An 18,875-nucleotide genomic window follows, 5' to 3' on the forward strand; every position below is an offset into this window, starting at 1 on the left:
TGTAGTTTGCCCCCAGTGCACTTCATGTCCACTTATGGGGTATTTCCATACTCAGAAGAGATGGGGTTACAAATTTTGGGGGGTATTTTCTGCTATTATCCCTTGTAAAAATGTAAAATTTGGGGGAAAACAAGCATTTTAGTGTAAAAAAAAGATATTTTTTTTTATATATGCAAAAGTCGTGAAACACCTGTGGGGTATTAAGGTTCGCTTTATCCCTTTTTACGTTCCTCAAGGGGTCTAGTTTCCAAAATGGTATGCCATGTGTTTTTGTTTGCTGTCCTGGCACCATAGGGGCTTGCTAAATGTGACATGCCCCCCGAGCAAAATTTGCTCTCAAAAAGCCAAATATGACTCCTTCTCTTCTGAGCATTGTAGTTTGGCCGTAGTTCACTTCAGGTCAACTTATGGGGTACCTCCATACTCAGAAGAGATGGAGTTACATATTTTGGGGGGTATTTTCTGCTATCAACCCTTGCAAAAATGTGAAATTTGGGGGGAAACACACATTTTAGTGAACATTTTTTTTTTTTTTTACATATGCAAAAGTCATGAAACACCTGTGGGGTATTAAGGCTCACTAAATTCCTTTTTACGTTCCTCAAGGGGTCTAGTTTCCAAAATGGTATGCCATGTGTTTTTTTTTGCTGTTTTGGCACCATAGGGGCTTCCTAAATGCAACATGCCCCCCAAAAACCATTTCCGAAAAACATACTCTCCAAAATCCCCTTGTCGCTCCTTCGCTTCTGAGCCCTCTACTGCGCCCGCCGAACAATTTGCATAGACATATGAGGTATGTGCTTACTTGAGAAAAATTGGGCTACAAATTCAAGTATACATTTTTTCCTTTTACCCCTTGTAAAAATTCTAAAATTGTGTCTACAATTACATGCAAGTGTAAAAAATGAAGATTTTGAATTTTCTTCACTTTGCTGCTTTTCCTGTGAAACACCTAAAGGGTTAAAACACTTACTGAATGTCATTTTGAATACTTTGGGGGTGCAGTTTTTGTAATGGGGTCATTTATGGGGTATTTCTAATATGAAGACCCTTCAAATCCACTTCAAACCTGAACTGGTCCATGAAAAATAGCGAGTTTGAAAATTTTGTGAAAAATTGTAAAATTGCTGCTGAACTTTGAAGCCCTCTGGTGTCTTCCAATAGTAAAAACATGTCAATTTTATGATGAAAATATAAAGTAGACATATTGTATATGTGAATCCAAAAAAAAAATATTTGGAATATCCATTTTCCTTACAAGCAGAGAGCTTCAAAGTTAGAAAAATGCTAAATTTTCAATTTTTTCATCAAATTTGGGGATTTTTCACCAAGAAAGGATGCAAGTTACCACAAAAATTTACCACTATGTTAAAGTAGAATATGTCACGAAAAAAACAATCTCGGAATCAGATTGATAAGTAAAAGCATTCCAGAGTTATTAATGTTTAAAGTGACAGTGGTCAGGTGTGCAAAAAAAGGTCTGCGTCCTAGAGGTGAAAATGGGCTGTGTCCTTAAGGGGTTAATTATGTTTTGCAGTATCCATGGCAGCACAATGAGAGAGCCTGGAGGTGGTAGCATCAGCATGAGGACACCATATAGTGGCAGAATGACAGGGCGTGGAGGTGGCAGCATCAGCATGAGGAGACCATAGAGCAGTACAATGAGAGAGCCTCGAGGTGGCAGCATCAGCATGAGGAGACCGTAGAGCAGCACAATTAGAGAGCTTGGAGGTGGCAGCATCAGCATGATGAGACCATATGGCGGCACAATGACAGAGCGTGGAGGAGGTAGTAGCATTAGCATGAGGAGACTATAGAGCAGCACAATGACAGAACCTTGAGGTGGCAGCAGCAGAATAAGGACCATGCCAAGTGAGGGTTGGGTCTGAGGAACCCTCCGACTGTTGACTGGGGGTATCAGATATCCATGAAGTGGATGACCGAGTGAACCAATCAATCACGGCTGCTGGGTTGCTGGTCGAGACACGACTGGTAGCTGACATCGGGAGCTCAGACCTCTTGCTGCGACTCCGGCTGCCACACGCCCCTACTCTGCTCTGACCTCTGCCTGCCCTGATGAATATAGGCCTCTGCCACTCCACTGTGCACGTCCTGGAACTACTCTGCCTAACATACTTATTGCGTATATCAGGGGAGTACAATACGCTTCACTACGCTTAAAACAGTATTTGTCTAGAACAGCAACAGATGTGTACAATTAGCTGTCCTTTCACAGTATATAGACCCTTGACAGATTAACAGGTACAAAATAGTACACTACTTAGATGTAGGTATGTGGTATCAGGTATGCACTTATGAGGGCAGAAAAATGCGGTACAGTACGCTTAAAAAAATGTATTTTAGTAAAACACCAGCCGGTGATTACTTTTTCCTGGACTTTCACAGTATCTAGGCCATTGTCAGATTAACAGGTACAAAATAGTACACTACTTAGATGTAGGTATGTGGCATCAGGTATGCACTAATGAGGGCAGAAAAATGCTTTACAGTACGCTTAAAAAGGTATTGGAGTAAAACACCAGCCGGTGATTACTTTTGGCTGTCCATTCACTGTACGTAGGCCCTTGACAGATTAACAGGCACAAAATAGTGCACCACTTAGATGTAGGTTTGTGGTATTCACTTTTGAGGGCAGAAAATTGCTGTACAGTGCGCTAATTTTTTTTTATTTTTGCACAACACCAGCAGTACACACCAGTGCTGCAGCACAAAAAAGCTGTGTACTAAACACAAAATTGCACTCTGTCAAAGACTATTAGGAATGGACTGCTGGGTGTTATACCGTCTACAGAGTAGTATGACCAGCAGATGATTTGTTGTGGAACAAAGACACAGAATTGCGCTGAAAAATGATTCCTGCCTCCTCTGCTTTATGAAGTTGAGGCAGCTTGTTGAAATATATGAGGCAACACACAGCTATTTGCCCCTCTCTGTAATACAATGCTGAAGAAAGTGACTGGGAGGTTAATGGTTGCAGTAAAAATAATTTTCAGTGAAAAAAAAACACTGCTCTCTGTCCACTAGAACGCTGATGTGACTAGAATGTGAAACGCTGCTGGAATGAGCTTTTCTATGTAACACACACACAGCGACGTCCGTCCTATCTCTATGCAGTGTAATGAATGGTATGAGGAGCCGCAAAATGGCTGCTGAATATATAGGGCTGTGACATCACAGAGGTGACTTGCTGCTGATAGGCTGCATCCTGCATGTGATTCAGGGTCATTCCGCCTACTTCCCTTCCCGCCTTGCCTTCCACCTTTCCAGCGTTCCTTGCCCCATGTACTGACATGTGGTTCCACCATTTTAGATGCCCTGGAGTTGCAGTAAATGGAGTTTAATGAAGTGATTCGCGAAATTCATGACGAATTCGGGGTTCGTCAGCTTCGATTCGCTCATCTCTAGTGATCGCCATCAAATGCTAATACAATATGAGATGGCATTGATACTGAGAATGGGGGCTCTTGGCCCTCTTGGTCTCAACGAGTGTCAGGATAAAAATGTATTCCCCTGAAGGTGTAATGTAGCAAAATGGTTGATATATGCTGTGTTTTTATTCTTCTCTTCACTTACCTTTGATATGTTTTTAATAAGTATTTCATTTTTGTAATTGTTAATAAAGTTGAATCAAGGGATTATTTAAGGGAAGGGATAGCACATTGGAATTAGGCTGTGAAGAAGCTTTGTAAGCAAAACAATTGTTACCTGTGCGCGGAATGTGCTGACAATAAAGCTATGTTGGATCTATGACGTGTGCTGCAGACATCTCATTCCTAAGTTTGTTGTAAAAAAAAATAGTATTTTTTTGTTGCGCCATAAATTTTATGGTAAAATTAGTGATGTCATTACAAAGGTCAACTGGTCATGCAAAAATCGAGACCTCATGCTCGTCTGTGCATGGAAATATAAAAGAGTTATGATTTTTAGAAGGTGTGGAGGAAAAAACGAAAATACAAAAATAAAATTGGCTGCGTCCTTAAAGGGGTACTCCACTGGAAAACATAATTTTTTTTAAGTCAAATGGTGCCAGAAAGTTGAACAGATTTGTAAATTACTTCAATTAAAAAATCTTAATCCTTCTAGTACTTAGCTGCTGTTGTGATCTACAGGAAGTTCTTTTCTATTTGAATTTAATGGTGCATATTTAAGGTCATTTTATTGGATATTACAAAAAAGATTTATTTGCCTTTTCATAAATTATGATTAGAGATGAGCGAATTTTTGAAACATTCGATTCAGCTGATTCACCGAATTTAAAAAAAAAAACAATTTGATTTGATCAGAATAAATTTGCGGCAAATCAATATAATAAAGTGTGTGTGTGTAGTAGACAGATTATTAACATTTGACCGCTAAGCGGTCACTAAGACCCTAAATTTCCCACCCAATATAAAACTTAACGTTTAATGAGCCAAGATTAAAATAACCTCACACATATTGATCCATATGGATCAATATGTGTGAGGTTATTTTAATCTTGGCTCATTAAACGTTAAGTTTTATATTGGGTGGGAAATTTAGGGTCTTAGTGACCGCTTAGCGGTCAAATGTTAATAATATTGGATTTACCCTCCACTCATAGGTCCCTCTTGCTGCATGTAGTAGACAGATCGCCCCGGGTGTCTGACACCCATTGGGATCCTCCTGTATAATGTATAGATGGGGCAGCTGGCCCCTCTTCTGCTTGATCCTGCACTATGTTCTGCTATGTGAAGTTCCAGCCAATCCCAACTCTCTGCGGGAAATATGATTAATTGGTATACATACGGCAGTGCAGTGGACCAGAGAAGAGTGGCCGTGTCCTGTATCTATACATTACACAGGACGATCGCAGCGGGTCTCAGGAGTGACACTCACTTTGATATTTCCTTTACTGCAGGTACTACTGCTCCAAACATGGAGCACACTCTGCTCCATACTGGAAGCTGTAGTACCTGCATTAATAGACAGATCACAACAGGTGTCACTTCTTACACCTGTTCTGATCTGTCTATTAATGTAGGTACTACAGGGACTAATTTTCAGGAGCAATATTAAATATATATTCACTTTACTTTTTTAGCCCCATTTATTTAATTTTTTCGGGCATTTAGATGTGCTGCCATGAATAATTGTGAGAGTCAAAGATGAGATGAGGACAGGGACATTTGTAATATGCATAATACAATAGGCAAAAAAAAAGCTGACAGTTTCCTTAATTTACCAAAGATTAAATTTAATAAAATTTAAAAGATTAAATTTAATAAATTTACAGAGGTCTTCTATCAGAAATTAAAGATACTTCAAATTGCAATTTGTGGAAGAAGATGCCAGGACAATAATGTATGTACCGTATATACTCGAGTATAAGCCGAGTTTTCGTGCTGAAAACGCCCCCTCAGCTTATACTCCAGTGAACTCTCCGTCTGTCAATCCCTTCATCAGTGGTCTTCAACCTGCGGACCTCCAGATGCTGCAAAACTACAACTCCCAGCAAACCCGGGCATGCTGGGTGTTGTAGTGTTGAAACCTCTGGAGGTCCGCAGGTTGAGGACCACTGCGGCCTTCGTCATCATCCAGCCCCCCCCTTTTGTTTTGTACTCACCCCCCCTCGGCGGGAAGTTAGGGTGAGCTGGTCCGGGCCATCTATGCTGCAGGGATGGTTAGTCGTTGCGGGCTGCCCATTTTCACTTGGGGGGCCTCTTCTCCACGCTTCGGGCCCGGCCCCGGAGTAGTGACGTTGCCTTGACGACGACGCACATGGACATACATGCGCAACGTCCATGTGCTTCGTCGTGAAGGCAACGCACTAGTCCATGGCTGTCCGGGCATGCTGGGAGTTGTAGTTTTGCAACATCTGGAGGTCCGCAGGTTGAAGACCACTGATGAATGTATTGACAGGTGATGATGATGAAAGGGGGGGGGGGGTGATGACGAAGGCTGCAGTGGTCTTCAACCTGTGGACCTCCAGAGGTTTCAAAACTACAACTCCCAGCATGCCTGGACAGCCTATGGCTGTCCGGGCATGCTGGGAGTTTTAGTTTTGCAACATCTGGAGGTCCGCAGGTTGAAGACCACTTATGAAGGGATTGACAGGCAGTGATGATGAAGGGGGGGATGATGACGGGGGTCTGGATGATTACATGGGGGGATGATGTATTTCCCACCCTAGGCTTATAGTTGAGTCAATAACTTTTCCTGGGTTTTGGGGTAAAATTAGAGGCCTCGGCTTATATTCGGGTCGGCTTACACTCGAGTATATATGATATGTATTTAATGTAATTGGGAAAGACAATGTCATTGTAATTATACAGTATGAGATGGTTTTAATTGACAAATTACTGAAAAACTCTTCTTGCAATTCCAATGTCTCTGCTCTGCATGTGAAAAATATTTTATGCAGGGGATGATGGGAGTTTTAATTCCTCAATTCCAGTATAGTTGTTGCAGCGGGACCAGCAGTGAGTCTATGGCCGTCCTAGGGCCATATGAATGGAAGAAATAAAGTTTTTAAATATACAGTAGCTGCTCTAATTAGAGCAAAGTAAGGTTAATTGAGTAATGAGACCACATCCAATTAAGGTCAAATAGGTAACAGAACCTCAAAGGAATGTAGGTCATGTGGTTTGACCTTAATTTGCTGTGGTTTTATAATTCAATTAACGTCTTTCCCTCCTATTCCCTGTTCTTCATTCATCTGTCTTCTGAGTGAGTGAAAAAAAAATTAATTATATATATATATATATATATATATATATATATATATATATATTTCCTATTCGTCCTAAGGCAGCACACACCAATGGGATATTTCCTCTCCCAGACTCCTCCCTAGGACCGTCCACCTAGCAAGATAATCAAGAAATTAGCATAGTTAATTGCTCACCTGATAAGAACCCTCTCCTAAAGATCACACCTGTGTTTAATTTTGTCCTCATTCCACCAGTAGGATGTGTTCCACCTGCTCCTGTCTCCATTTTGTTTTGGATGTTTTTGATCAGCCTTGCGGGGTCCTGGCTGCAACGTTTGAAGTTCCAGTGCGGGGTCCTGGGAGAGACCTGGTTTCAGAGTATGTTCTGAGCCTCATGCCTTGCCAGTGCGGGGACCTGGTAATATCTGAACCAGTGTCTTCTTATGAGTCATAAGCCAGTGCGGGGTCCTGGCCGACTCATGCTGGTTCCGTAAGTATAACTAGTATATGGCACCTGTATACAGTATATCCAGTGCGGGGTCCTGGTAAGTACAGAGAACGCTTAATGTCTGCTGCCACAGTATATCCAGTGCGGGGTCCTGGTAAATACAGAGTATGCTTAATGTCTGCTGCCACAGTATATCCAGTGCGAGGTCCTGGTAAATACGGAGTATGCTTAATGTCTGCTGCCACCGTATATCCAGTGCGGGGTCCTGGTAAATACAGAGTACGCTTAATGTCTGCTACCACAGTATATCCAGTGCGGGGTCCTGGTAAATACAGAGTACGCTTAATGTCTGCTACCACAGTATATCCAGTGCGGGGTCCTGGTAAATACAGAGTACGCTTAATGTCTGCTACCACAGTATATCCAGTGCGGGGTCCTGGTAAATACAGAGTACGCTTAATGTCTGCTACCACAGTATATCCAGTGCAGGGCCTAGTGAAGAGTGAGTGCACCTCATGCCTGTTATTACAGTATATAGAGTGTGGGGCCTGGTGAAGACTGAGTGCACCTCATGCAGGTATGTTTTTCATGCTTGGGGGGGGTTCCCTGGCATTATATATACTGGCGATATGTAAATAAAATTGCTTTATCAAGTACATCACATGACGTGCGGTCCGGGCAGCAGAGATGTGTTTAACCTTTGGCAGATTTCTCTGACCAGAATTCTGACTATAGTCGCTGTATTACTTTACCTGACATGTACAGTATGTTATACATTGTGTCTATACCATATGTTATACATTGTGTCTATCCCATATGTTATATATACTGTCTATCTTGCTGCTGTTTAAATCCAGCATTAGAATAATGGCGACCATCTTTTGCACTGCATTCTGGGTAGGTAAAACGTACGCAGTGACGTCATGTCAGGAATACAGATAAGTATCCGGTATTATCTATACTGTTCTCAGCCATTTAGACTGCATAAGGCCTGTAACACTTGTGAGTACAAGCTATTGCTCTCTGTTGTCAGCCATATAGCCTATATAAGGCCTATAATGCTTGTGGTTACAAGCTATTGCTCTCTGTTTTCAGCCATTTAAGCTATATAAGGCCTGTAATACTTGTGGTTACAAGCTATTGCTCTCTGTTGTCAGCCATATAGTCTGTATATATCCTGTAATGCTTGTGGATACAGGTTATAACTCTCTGATGTCGTCAATATAGACTGCATAGGGTCTGTAATGCTTGTGGATACAGGCTATTGCTCTCCGATGTCAGCCATATAGACTGAATAGGGTCTGTAATGCTTGTGAATACAGGCTGTTGCTCTCTGTTATCAGCCATATGGTCTGTATATATCCTGTAATACTTGTGAAGTCAAGCTATTGCTCTGATGTCAGCCATATGCACTGCATAGGGTCTGTAATGCTTGTGGATACAGGCTATTTCTCTCTGATGTCAGCCATGTGGACCTCATAGGGTCTGTGGTGCTTGTAGATACAAGCTATTGCTCTCTATTGTCAGCTATATAGTCTGTATAAGCCGTAGTGCTTGTGAATTCAAGCTATTGTTCTCTGTTGGCAGCCATATAGTCTGCTCTCGGTGTAAACCATATAGTATTAATGCTTGTAGATACAGGCGGTTACTCTCTGTGTAAGCCATATAGTCTGTGGTGCCTCCGGGTGTTGCTGGACTGCGGCTCCCCGCGTGTCGGATGGCCTTTCTGTCGTGGCATGCTGGGAGTTGTGGTTTTGCGGCATCTGGGGCGCCCTGGTTGTGAGACACTGATTTACTCTGTATAATGTCTGTTATGCTTGTGGCAGATTATCTGCATACAGTATGTTATGCTTGTAGTTACAAGCTATTGCTCTCTGTTGTCAGCCATATAGTCTGCATAAGCCCTTTAGTGCTTGTAAATATAAGTTGTCAGCCATTAGTCTGCTTATATCATGTAGTACTTGTGTATAAAGCAGGTAATTACTGTATGTCGGCTATTGCTCTCCGGTAGCTATATATGCATGAAGCCTGTTGTGCTTAGTAATATAAGCTATTGCTCCCTGTTATCAGTCAGATTCATAGAGCATGTAATGCTCGTTTATATAAGCTTTGCTCCCTACTGCTGACTGTAGTTAGTCATATAGACTGTATTAACCCTATAGTGCCTGTGAATACAAGCTGTTCCTGTCGTCATCCTTATAGTCTGCATGGAACCTGTAGTGCTTGTATATTCCAGCCTTTGCTCCTGTTGTCTACTATATGCTGGGGTGAAGCTTATTACTTAGATATACAGATTATTACTCTGTCATTAGTTGTTAAAGCCTGTAGGGATTGTGTATACATGTTCTTGGCCATAGACTACATAAATCTATTGGGTTCATAGATACAAGCTATGGCTCCCTGTTATCACCCTTGTTTGGAGAGGTCTCTTCCTATACTCAGGAGTGCGGCTCTTGTTGTCGATCTATGGTGTCTGTAACATCTAGAGACATATTGCATTGCACCCTGTATGCAGTTATGTAGTCGCTTCAATTGTGCATATCCTGTATACTGTCATGTGTATCCACTGCCTTGTGTATAGTGCTCTGTATACTGTCATGTGGAGCCATTGCCTTGTTTTTGGTGCTCTGTATACTGTCATGTGTATCCACTGCTTTGTGTATAGGGTTCTGTATTATGTCATGTGTATCCACGGACTTGTGTATAGGGCCCTGGTGCAGGGTCTCTTATTTTTGTAGCTGGACCTGGCACCAATATGTTCTGCGCTAATATTTCTATTATTCCACCTTTTTGCTGGTGGTTCTGTGGTTGTCATCACTATAATGTACTAATATATGTTTATGTTACAGATATCAGACCCTTCAGATGGAGCCTCTGTGTAAGAATACATAGGTCTAATCCTTGGCGTGTAGTATGTGCCAGAAATGTCACTACATTATAGGCATCAAACTAAAGTAGTTACATTCCCTTGGGTATGATTTACATCAGGCGATGACTTGTACATTATCAGATAAGGCTACAGCTTCTAGTTGGCACATGGCAGTCAACATGATAGAAGATAGTCACATCTTTATATGTTAGACTTACTGTACTAAAATATTTAGTCGTCTTCTGTGTCTCCAGGTCCAGATTTTGAGGAAGAAGTTGAGATGGTTTCTATAAGATCTGTCACCTAAACCCAAGGATCAGGTTTGTTGTCTAAGTGATGCTCATCTCCATAAGTCCAAGCTCTTCCTTGTCTCTGGTCCCAATGATCTTATGAAGAGTCTGTTGTAGTAGTAGCAGATCGGTCTCCAGATCGTTCGTGTGGTGATGTACTCGAAGTATGGCTGTTTACAAGCAGTAATTCTTCTTTAACCAGAAAATGGATCCTTTAATTCTTTTCTTTTACCACCAGAATAATCCCAACCATCGGCTCCAGGTCTCTCATTGAAGATTGCAGTTTGAGTGTCTATTCTATTGAAGAGACATTCACCATATCCCTTCAGCCACATAGATTGTGTGTTGGACAAAGAGCCACTTCAGAGATCTCCAGGTCCAGTTGTTGGTTTTCCTTCTGGCATGTAGAAAGGCGGTAATATTCAGCAATGCTATCTTAAGCCCTAAAATGGTATACATTCATCACTGTAGATGTGGTTGACTTTGTAGCAGTTTAACCGTATCAAAGAATTCCAGTCCTGATCCATACAAGAAACCAAAAACCAGTCCATTCTACAAGTGTATTATGATTCAGCAAAGCTTATCATAGAATCTTAAAGCTACATAGTGGAAGATCTTATGTGACAGAAGAGACTATACCATCAAAGTGTGACTTGAACCTCTTTTACTTCCAGTAGATTGAAGAATCTAGAAGATCCGGAAATAGTCTAGTGCCTCTGAGTTCAACCGGTTATTGGAGAGATTGCACCTCCGCAGGATGCCGATCAACCAGGGCGAGATGTTCTGTTAGTGAAATTGTTTTCCCCCAATGTTCTTCATTAAGGAATCTTACAGAAGATCTCCACTGAGTCAATCCCTTCATGGTTGATCCCTTGCTAAGGAGATTCAGCGACACTCGAGTCTCCATTAGAAATGGTTTTCCTTTCTTGAAGAACCATCTATCATACAATGACTACAAAATGTGAAGTCTCCATGTTTTCTCATCACCTTATGGAATCTTGTGAACAAATTGTATGTGATTTCTCCTGAGAATTCCTCTTGTTCTGAAAATGATCTTCCAGAAGGATATAAGAAATGGTCGCCCTACTTCATATATCCCATGCCGCTGCCAGAGGGTGAAGTTCTTGGACTAGACCATGTACTATACCTGAAGGCTCCTATTACAGAACAACAGAAGAATAACCCTCATTGGATGTTAGGAGGCTCTTGTCTTGTTGTAAACAAAGCATTGACTAGCTGAGATCAGAAAATTTTTGTCCTGCCTGGTCAGAGTAGGTTGAAGTTCATAGATCTGAGATGGAAATAGTTTTCTTCCATCTCTTGGATTTGAGCAAAAGAAAGGGATTTTTTTCTTTTTTCCAGATTCTTCAGATTGTTCTGCCAGTTCGACTTCTTCCTTACTGGCAAGGAGGGTCCAATTTTTGAGTCTGTAATGCAGCCTCTTGGTCCACACTGTTATCGTTTGAAATTCTCTAGTATAGGCTTAGCATTCAGCCTTGATGCTGTTGTCATTTAAGATTTACCCTCCCTATGGATTCTATTTTAGATCCCATTGATGTGTGCTGCCTTAGGACGAATAGGAAAAATAAAATTGTTCTTACCTGTAATTTTGATTTTCTTGAGTCCTAAGGCAGCACACAAATACCCTCCCAATACTAGTTTTTTATGGAATTTGTCTCTATTTTAATACACAAGTGTGATCTGTAGGAGAGGGTTCTCAGGTGAGCAATTAACTATGCTAATTTCTTGATTATCTTGCTAGGTGGACAGTCCTAGGGTGGAGTCTGGGGGATGAAATATCCCATTGGTGTGTGCTGCCTTAGGACTCAAGGAAATCAAAATTACAGGTAAGAACAATTGTTTTTTATATATAGACATATAGATATACCAATAACATATAGATATACCGATAATATGACAAATACATATATATATATATATATATATATATATATATATATACATATATATATATATATATATATATTTATGATCTAATGCTAAAGTTTACATCTACATACATCTACAGTATTTATTATTCCATATTATCCATATAGAACATATACTCGATATGCTGGGTCCTGCAACAATATTGAGATATGCTGCGGGACCCATATATTTTGCAAACAGTGCAAAATATATGTTTGCAAACTGTCCATGGGTACCACCATTCCTGCAGCATATCTGATCCGGGTTGAAGGAACGAGACTCGGATCCTATTTGAGTACCCACAGACAGTTTGCAAACATATATTTTGCACTGTTTTCAAACTGACTGTCGGTGGGTCACGTAACATATCTCAATAATGTTGCAGGAACCAGCATATTGAGTATATGTACCATATGGATAATATGTAATAATATATACTGTAGATGTATGTAGATGTAAACATTCATATTTGTTATATATATATATATATATATATATATATATATATATATATATATATACAAAAAACAAAATGTAGTGGGAACCTTCAATAAAACTTTGCTTTTAAGTCCTTTTTAAAAATACTGAAATAGATATCAAAACTTTGATACACTCTGACCATCACCAATGCTCTTGAGCACTGCAGAATCCACTTATTTTGCACTAAAATTCCACATACTGTAAACTTGACTGTTATTGCACAAATTGCACAGCGGCATACGGCACTACTACATGTTATTGCACATTTATCCGTACCTTAGATTATTTCTGCTTGTGTGGGAGTTCAAGATACAAAATTACAAAAAAAAAAAAAGATAGAAGTCCAGATACTTATATGCGATAATTATATGCAACAATATCCAGAATCATCCTTGTTATTAACGGCTCCAGTATATTATTCTCATAGAGCCTATTATACGTCCGTTGTAGCATGCGGCACCCAACAACATTAGTGCAAAATAATCTATTGTGCAAATGTATAAATTTTTTTTTATATATTCACTTCCACTGCTTTATAGACATCTAGTGCATAGTTCCCATTCAATGCAGTATGTGATCACCCACTGCAATTGTTCAAGCAAGTAGCGCACTCCAAACAGTATTATATTCACTTCCACTGCTTTATAGACATCCAGTACACAGTACACATTTAATGCAGTATATAGTCACCAACTTCATTATCCAAACAAGCAGCACAAATTCAGAATATATTCTATTTCACAAACCATTTAAGTTAGTATGCATACTATACCTTTTTTAATGCATATCTTTGTATTCATATTTTCATATAGTACGTTCTGGCTATTAAAATAATTACATCGGGACGTACAATTTATAGCCTCTTACACATGTATGCTGTTATAGGTCCAGGACAAACCGCAGCAATAATGGCCATTACCATATAATTCAGACTCCCAACAGGCATGTACTAAACAATTGTCAGGATCCGGACTGGTATGCAGAGAGGACACTGGAGGTGGATCCTCTGTGTCAGTGAGGTGATGGCGTGGGCCATACCAGGGGAACAGAATCTAAGGGATTACTGTTTTTCACCAGAGCCCGCCGCAAAGCGGGATGGACTTGCAGTGGCAGGTAACCCCCAAGTCGTTCCACCCGATAGCGACTCAACCCCACTAACAGCTGAGACAGGCGCGGTACACAGGGACAAGGCAAGAGCAAGGTCGGACGTAGCAGAAGGTCAGGGCAGGCAGCAATGGTTCGTAGTCAGGGGCAACGGCAAGGGTCTGCATACACAGGCTTGGGATACACAAAACGCTTTCTCAGGGTACTAGGGCAACAAGATCCGGCAAGGACAGGAAGGGGAAGTGGGTTTTTACATGTTTTGAACTGATTGGGCCAGGCACCAATTAGTGGTGCACTGGCCCTTTAAATTTCATAGAGCTGGCGCGCGCGCTCTAGAGAGCGGGGCCACGCGCGCCGGGAGGGCAGTGAAGGAGGACATGGTGGGTAAGAGACCTGGGATGCGGTCCCCACCGGTGGGAGTGGAGCAGCGCCCGCGGTCAGCGGCGCTGACCGGAGCGCTGGAAGCAGGGAGACGCCGTGAGCGCTCCGGGGATGCAGCAGGACACGGAGCGCTCGGCGTTACAGTTCCCCCCCCCCTTAAGTCTCCCCCTCTTTTTTTAACCCACAAATTTATAAATGAGCTCCTTGTCCAAGATATTGGCCCCGGGTTCCCAAGACCTTTCTTCGGGGCCACAGTTCTCCCAATCAACCAAAACATTTTTTTTTTACCTCGGATGAATTTGGAGGCGAGGATTTCCTTGACAGAATAGACATCCGATGAGCCAGAGACAGGAGCAGGAACAGTGACCTTGGGAGAAAAGCGGTTAAGCACAAGAGGTTTGAGAAGAGACACATGGAAAGAGTTAGGAATGCGAAGAGAAGAAGGAAGATGAAGTTTGTAAGAGACAGAATTAATTTGATTCTTGATTTTAAAAGGACCGAGGTAGCGAGGACCCAACTTGTAGCTAGGGACAGGAAAGCGTATGTATTTGGCAGAGAGCCACACTTTGTCCCCAGGGAGAAAGACAGTAGGAGTTCTTCTCTTTTTATCTGCATGTCTCTTCATTTGAGACGAGGCCAGTAGGAGCGACTTTTGAGTTTCCTTCCAGATAGCGGAGAAGTCCCGGGTTACTTCATCCACGGCAGGAACTCCAGAAGAAGTGGGAATGGGGAGGGGTGGCAGAGGGTGACGGCCGTACACCACAAAGAATTGGGATTTGGCGGAGGATTCTGAATTTTTGAAATTGTACGAGAATTCAGCCCAGGGCAGAAGGTCGACCCAATCATCTTGGCGGGAGGAGACGGAATGTCGCAAGTAGTCACCAAGAATCTGGTTTACTCTTTCCACTTGTTCGTTGGATTGGGGGTGATAGGAGGATGAGAAATTTAATTTGATCTTTAACCCCTTAAGGACGCAGCCCTTTTTCACCTTAAGGACTGAGCCCTTTTTCGCAATTCTGACCACCGTCACGTTACGAATTAATAACGCGAAAGCGCTTTTACCGAATATTCTGTTTCTGAGATAATTTTTTCGTGACATATTCTACTTTATTTTGGTGGTAAATTTTCGGCGTTACTTGCATCCTTTTTTGGTGAAAAATCCCCAAATTTCATGAAAATTTAGAAAATTTAGCATTTTTCTAACTTTGAAGCTCTCTACTTGGAAGGAAAATGGATATTCCAAATAAATTTTATTTTTCTTCACAAATACAATATGTCCACTTTATGTTGGCATCATAAAATAAACATACTTTTGCTTTTTGAAAAAATTTGAGGGCTTCAAAGTAGAGCAGCAATTTTCAAAAATGTCATGAAAACTGCTAAATCTGAAGGGACAGATGTTACAGAACTACAACTCCCAGCATGCCTGGGCAGTCGAGGCATGCTGAGAGTTGTAGTTTGGCAACATCTGGAGGGCTACCGTTTGGGCACCACTGTAACAGTGGTCTCCAAACTGTGACCCTCCAGATGTTGCAAAACTACAACTGCCAGGATGCCCAGACAGCCATTGGCTGTCTGGGCATGCTGGGAGTTGCAGTTTGGCCTTCCTAGTGGTTGCCACAGTAAAGATTGTTTTGCTTTCACTTTCAATTACCCCCCCCCCCCCCCCCGTCGATTCCCTACCTGAGCAAGGATCCAGCAGGCTCCAGCGAAGATCCCAGGTCCCCAGGCATCTTCTCCTGCAGGTACGGCCTCCATCTTCTTCCCAGATCCCCTCGACATCCAGGGGCGGGCAGAATGGGGGTTGCCATGGCAACCCCCTGTCCTGCGCTGCCATTGGTCAGAACTCCGTTCTGCTAATGCCAGGGGATAGGAGGAGATCGCAGCTTTGCGACCTCACTCCTATCCCTTAGGCTGATCGGGGCTGTTGCTGACAGCTCCGATCAGCCCTATTTTCTGGGTGATCGGGTCACCAGAGACCTGATGAGCCCGGAATTGGAGAAAATCGCATGTCTGAATTGACATGCGATTTTCTCCGATCACTGACAGGGGGGTCTCAGGACCCCCCTGGGCGATGTGCCGGGGTGCCTGCTGAATTATTTCAGCAGGCATCCGGCTCCGGTCCCCAACCGACTAGCGGTGGGGACCGGATTTCCCACGAGCGCATGATACGCCCTCGGTCCTTAAGGACTCGGAATGCAGGGCGTATCCATACGCACTGTGTCCTGAAGAGGTTAATTGATTACAGAGAGCTCTCCAAAATTTTGACACAAATTGAACGCCTCTATCCGAGACGATATGCGTGGGAAGCCCATGAAGATGAAAAATCTGCAGAAAAAATTGCTTCGCCAACTGTGGCGCAGAAGGAAGGCCTGGAAGCATCATCCAGCCCCCCCCTTTTGTTTTGTACTCACCCCCCCTCGGCGGGAAGTTAGGGTGAGCTGGTCCGGGCCATCTATGCTGCAGGGATGGTTAGTCGTTGCGGGCTGTCCATTTTCACCGGGGGGGGCCTCTTCTCCACGCTTCGGGCCCGGCCCCGGAGTAGTGACGTTGCCTTGACGACAACGCACATGGACATACATGCGCAACGTCCATGTGCTTCGTCGTGAAGGCAACGCACTAGTCCATGGCTGTCCGGGCATGCTGGGAGTTGTAGTTTTGCAACATCTGGAGGTCCGCAGGTTGAAGACCACTGATGAATGTATTGACAGGTGATGATGATGAAAGGGGGGGGGGATGATGACGAAGGCCGCAGTGGTCTTCAACCTGTGGACCTCCAGAGGTTTCAAAACTACAACTCCCAGCATGCCTGGACAGCCTATGGCTGTCCGGGCATGCTGGGAGTTTTAGTTTTGCAACATCTGGAGGTCCGCAGGTTGAAGACCACTTATGAAGGGATTGAAAGGCAGTGATGATGAAGGGGGGGATGATGACGGGGGTCTGGATGATTACATGGGGGAATGATGTATTTCCCACCCTAGGCTTATAGTTGAGTCAATAACTTTTCCTGGGTTTTGGGGTAAAATTAGAGGCCTCGGCTTATATTCGGGTCGGCTTACACTCGAGTATATATGATATGTATTTAATGTAATTGGGAAAGACAATGTCATTGTAATTATACAGTATGAGATGGTTTTAATTGACAAATTACTGAAAAACTCTTCTTGCAATTCCAATGTCTCTGCTCTGCATGTGAAAAATATTTTATGCAGGGGATGATGGGAGTTTTAATTCCTCAATTCCAGTACAGTTGTTGCAGCGGGACCAGCAGTGAGTCTATGGCCGTCCTAGGGCCATATGAATGGAAGAAATAAAGTTTTTAAATATACAGTAGCTGCTCTAATTAGAGCAAAGTAAGGTTAATTGAGTAATGAGACCACATCCAATTAAGGTCAAATAGGTAACAGAACCTCAAAGGAATGTAGGTCATGTGGTTTGACCTTAATTTGCTGTGGTTTTATAATTCAATTAACGTCTTTCCCTCCTATTCCCTGTTCTTCATTCATCTGTCTTCTGAGTGAGTGAAAAAAAAATTAATTATATATATATATATATATATATATTTCCTATTCGTCCTAAGGCAGCACACACCAATGGGATATTTCCTCTCCCAGACTCCTCCCTAGGACCGTCCACCTAGCAAGATAATCAAGAAATTAGCATAGTTAATTGCTCACCTGATAAGAATCCTCTCCTAAAGATCACACCTGTGTTTAATTTTGTCCTCATTCCACCAGTAGGATGTGTTCCACCTGCTCCTGTCTCCATTTTGTTTTGGATGTTTTTGATCAGCCTTGCGGGGTCCTGGCTGCAACGTTTGAAGTTCCAGTGCGGGGTCCTGGGAGAGACCTGGTTTCAGAGTATGTTCTGAGCCTCATGCCTTGCCAGTGCGGGGACCTGGTAATATCTGAACCAGTGTCTTCTTATGAGTCATAAGCCAGTGCGGGGTCCTGGCCGACTCATGCTGGTTCCGTAAGTATAACTAGTATATGGCACCTGTATACAGTATATCCAGTGCGGGGTCCTGGTAAGTACAGAGAACGCTTAATGTCTGCTGCCACAGTATATCCAGTGCGGGGTCCTGGTAAATACAGAGTATGCTTAATGTCTGCTGCCACAGTATATCCAGTGCGAGGTCCTGGTAAATACGGAGTATGCTTAATGTCTGCTGCCACCGTATATCCAGTGCGGGGTCCTGGTAAATACAGAGTACGCTTAATGTCTGCTACCACAGTATATCCAGTGCGGGGTCCTGGTAAATACAGAGTACGCTTAATGTCTGCTACCACAGTATATCCAGTGCGGGGTCCTGGTAAATACAGAGTACGCTTAATGTCTGCTACCACAGTATATCCAGTGCGGGGTCCTGGTAAATACAGAGTACGCTTAATGTCTGCTACCACAGTATATCCAGTGCAGGGCCTAGTGAAGAGTGAGTGCACCTCATGCCTGTTATTACAGTATATAGAGTGTGGGGCCTGGTGAAGACTGAGTGCACCTCATGCAGGTATGTTTTTCATGCTTGGGGGGGTTCCCTGGCATTATATATACTGGCGATATGTAAATAAAATTGCTTTATCAAGTACATCACATGACGTGCGGTCCGGGCAGCAGAGATGTGTTTAACCTTTGGCAGATTTCTCTGACCAGAATTCTGACTATAGTCGCTGTATTACTTTACCT

Source organism: Hyla sarda, chromosome 3, assembly GCF_029499605.1.
Source record: "Hyla sarda isolate aHylSar1 chromosome 3, aHylSar1.hap1, whole genome shotgun sequence".
Taxonomy (NCBI): Eukaryota; Metazoa; Chordata; class Amphibia; order Anura; family Hylidae; genus Hyla; species Hyla sarda.